This window comes from Diaphorina citri, unplaced genomic scaffold, assembly GCF_000475195.1.
Source record: "Diaphorina citri unplaced genomic scaffold, Diaci psyllid genome assembly version 1.1 scaffold761, whole genome shotgun sequence".
NCBI lineage: Eukaryota > Metazoa > Arthropoda > Insecta > Hemiptera > Psyllidae > Diaphorina > Diaphorina citri.
The window spans coordinates 55,153-59,299 of NW_007378194.1; the positions used below are offsets into that span (position 1 = coordinate 55,153).

The 4,147-nt window shown below is 39.1% G+C and overlaps 2 non-coding genes across 2 annotated transcripts; both read right to left on the minus strand.

Moving 5' to 3' along the window:
* Positions 1-636: 636 nt before the first annotated feature.
* On the minus strand, positions 637-755 carry LOC113468531. Its single transcript, XR_003392254.1, has one exon. It is a non-coding gene; the product is annotated as a 5S ribosomal RNA (ribosomal RNA).
* An 899-nt stretch (positions 756-1,654) lies between these two features.
* On the minus strand, positions 1,655-1,773 carry LOC113468530. Its single transcript, XR_003392253.1, has one exon. It is a non-coding gene; the product is annotated as a 5S ribosomal RNA (ribosomal RNA).
* Between the last annotated feature and the right edge of the window lie 2,374 nt (positions 1,774-4,147).

The window sequence follows — 4,147 nt, forward strand, 5'->3', positions numbered from 1 at the left end:
AAAAAATAAAAAAAAAAAAAAAAAAAAAAAAAAAAAAAAAACAGTGCATATTCTGAGTTGATAACAAATACCTACAACAAAAGAAGTGGGTAGTACAGACCTACGAATAGATTATTGTGACATATTGTGCGGCGGTAGGTATTAGAACAAAGAATTTATAAAAATAACAAGCTAATCGGCTAACAATAACTACTATTCCAGTAGGCAGATAGGTAAGTAAGTACATTTCCTTATCATCTCACACGCTTTATCCACCGTTCAACATAATCACCTATTACCTATTCTAATAGGTAAGTTGTAAGTATGTTAGGTTTTTTTCCAAGAGGTTTGATAGAGGGAACTGTTACTGCCAAGGTCTTATCGTTCCGAAATGGAAGAGAGAAGGAGGACAGGATGGGAGAAAGCCAGCCGTTCGGAAAATGGTTTATCTTATTTGTTTAGGACAAAATCCTCCCCCGCGCGGAAATCGAACCCGCGACTCAGTGCTTAAAAAGCAGAAGTGCTACCCTCCAAGCTAACTAGGCTGATCGGTAATTTTTAATTTAAGTTGAAAAAAAAAATCCTTATACCTACCTGCCCAGACTACCTACCAACAGTACAGATCAACAAAACTTGGAGAGAGAAAAAAAAAAAAAACGCCAACGTTACGTGGTGTTCCCAAGCGGTCACCCATCCAAGTACTATCCACGCTCAACGTTGCTTAACTTCACTGATCGGACGAGAACTGGTGTATTCAACGTGATATGAACGTTGGCGAAGACTAGGGTGAAAATATCACAATATAAACAAGCGAGAGAGCGCAGTGTATTTTGATCACAAGAGGGGAAGGGGAGGGGGGAGCCACGAGGATGTTTGTTCTCTCCCTCTCATTTTGTGAGAGGGAGCATTGACATTTCGAAGCGCACAAACCTCACTCGTTAGTAATGCTGTGATATCCACATGTTGTGAAAAAAAGCTGTTTTACCACAAATAATTTGGGATTTGATTGATTACTTACTAAAATAATTTGAGATTTGATTGATTATTTAGGTACTCAAAGAATTCGAGATTTGATGGATTATTTTCTCAAAGAATTCGAAATTTGATTGACTATTTACACAAAAATTCGAGATTTGAATATTTTTACTCAAATAATTCGATATTTTAGTACAGACCTACGAATAGATTATTGTGACATATTGTGCGGCGGTAGGTATTAGAACAAAGAATTTATAAAAATAACAAGCTAATCGGCTAACAATAACTACTATTCCAGTAGGCAGATAGGTAAGTAAGTACATTTCCTTATCATCTCACACGCTTTATCCACCGTTCAACATAATCACCTATTACCTATTCTAATAGGTAAGTTGAATAAGTATGTAGGTTTTTTTTGATAGAGGGAACTGTTACTGCCAAGGTCTTATCGTCCCGAAATGGAAGAGAGAAGGAGGACAGGATGGGAGAAAGCCAGCCGTTCGGAAAATGGTTTATCTTATCTGTTTAGGACAAAATCCTCCCCCGCGCGGAAATCGAACCCGCGACTCAGTGCTTAAAAAGCAAAAATGCTAGCTGCTAACTAGGCTGATCGGTGATCGGTAATTTTTAATTTAAGTTGAAAAAAAAAATCCTTATACAGAACAGATCAACAAAACTTTAAAAGTTTAAAAAAAAGCGCCAACGTTACGTGGTGTTCCCAAGCGGTCACCCATCCAAGTACTATCCACGCTCAACGTTGCTTAACTTCAGTGATCGGACGAGAACTGGTGTATTCAACGTGATATGAACGTTGGTGAAAATGGGGGTAAAAACATCACAATATAAACACGCGAGAGAGCGCAGTGTATTCTGATCACAAGAGGGGGAGGGGAGGGGGGCCACGAGGATGTTTGTTCTCTCCCTCTTATTTTGTGAGAGGGAGCATTGACATTTCGAAGCTCACAAACCTCACTCGTTAGTAATGCTGAGATAAAAGCTGTTTTACCACAAATAATTTGGGATTTCATTTTACCCGGGATTTGTCAAAACGAGTATTTTCATTTGGAATTATAGCATGTTGAACCACCAGTTTCCCACGGATCACTGAAGTAGGTGTAGGGGCAAAAGCTGGGTTAAGCCTATACGAATCTTCACTGTTTATCAATTATCATTGGAGCTAACGTCAATGTATAACTAGTAAATTGTGTGCAAAGGACGGAGCGGAAGTTCTGCCTTCTATTCGGCAACAAACTAGCCACCGCCTAGTTAGTTTAGTTGGTAGTGCGTCCCGCCCGGGGCGGATTTTATCCTGATGGGATAATGTTCGTTCTCGGAACGGCTGGCTTTCTCCTATCCTGTCTTCCTTCTCTCTTGGACCGTCTGGAAAAGAATACATAAAAATAAAGTAATAAATAAATTCATAACAATAATCATATTTTGCTTTAAAGATTTAAACTTAAACGAAAGAAGTAACATCTTAAATCTTCTTCTTCCTCGCCTTTTCGGGGGTCGGTGTTTTTCGTCAGCCTCTCAATCAGCCCTAGCTGGTGATTGCTTTGGGCTGATATTTGGTTTTGGCTACAAAAAAATTACGAGTGGATGCCCTTCGCAGTCAACCTTTGCTATTTCTTTACCAAGGGAAATTTCAGGCTGGTGTCCTCCCTGTTTTAAGTCTCCCAGCCAGACTCATGGAAATAAAATGAACACTTGACATGCTTCTAAAAAAAGAACGTATCATCTTTAATGAAACAGCCTGTACAGTGTGTATAGTTTCCTGAAACACCCTGTAACCTATAAAAAGTGTTAAATCATAGATGAAAGTGCTACACTGCGGTGGTGCTACATATATTCAGAGATACATAATCAATTTATCACGTATAATATCAAGGTTATTTCAGTGTTCTGATAGCGCAGACAGCTCAATAGGTCCCATGCTGCATGAGAACGAGTCATCTTTAAAGGAACAGCCTGTACAGTGTGTGTATAGTTTCCTGAAACACCCTGTAACCTATAAAAAGTGTTAAATCATAGATGAAAGTGTTACACTGCGGTGGTGCTACATATATTCTGAGATACATAATCAATTTATCACGTATAATATCAAGGTTATTTCAGTGTTCTGATAGCGCAGACAGCTCAATAGGTCCCATGCTGCATGTGCAAATCATCTATCACTATCATTAAAAAAAAAAAAAACGCTTGTGGTCTGTGTCGTAGCATGCCCATCCCGTAGTATCAGATTCCTCATCAGATGGGCGATAAGAGACATGACGCTTGTGGTCTGTGTCGTAGCATGCCCATCCCGTAGTATCAGATTCCTCATCAGATGGGCGATAAGAGACATGATACTTCCCATTTATGTCCTGGGTCAACAGGGTCAACGCCAGAAAGCAGAAAGTAACCCACAGAGCGTTAGAAATATTTGCAATCGAAATACGAGTGCAAATTTTTGTCGATATGATGTGATGGTGAAAATGCAATTCCTCGTGTCTATATTTGCAATCGATAATAGAAAGTAAAAAAAAAAACGCTTGTGGTCTGTGTCGTAGCATGCCCATCCCGTAGTATGTCCCTCATCTGATGGGCGAGAAGAGACATAATATTCCCATGTAGGTGCTGGGTCAACAGGGTCAACGCCAGAAAGCAGAAAGGAACCCATAGAGCGTTAGAAATATTTGCAATCGAAATACGAGTGCAAATTTTTGTCGATATGATGTGATGGAGACTCGAAATGATAGAATCGTGGTAATGCAATTCCTCGTGTCTTATCAGAATAACCTTGGGTTCGAGTCTTGTGCTGACAGAGTTATTTGTTCACTGATAAAAGCTTCGAGTACCTGATAAGGGGGAAAATCAATAAACCATCATGTCGAGATTTATCAAATTGATAGAAATATGTATCTCACATTGGAGTATGTACGTATCATCCCTTGGGGCCTACTTCAAGAATGACTCTGCAATACCCACTCTTCACTATTCATACACAAAATGCCCACTCTGAGGCTTTACACCCGTATGTATAAACAAGTTCTTCAGATCGTTCTGAGAATGATTTAAGAAAATTGTGAACACCGAAAGGTAAAAAATACAATAAAAAATATATTATTATAATGCACTTGGGAAAAAACAAACTCAGAGGTAAGCACGTTCTAAGCCCGTTCAAAATAAAATGGTATTTATAAACAAGTCC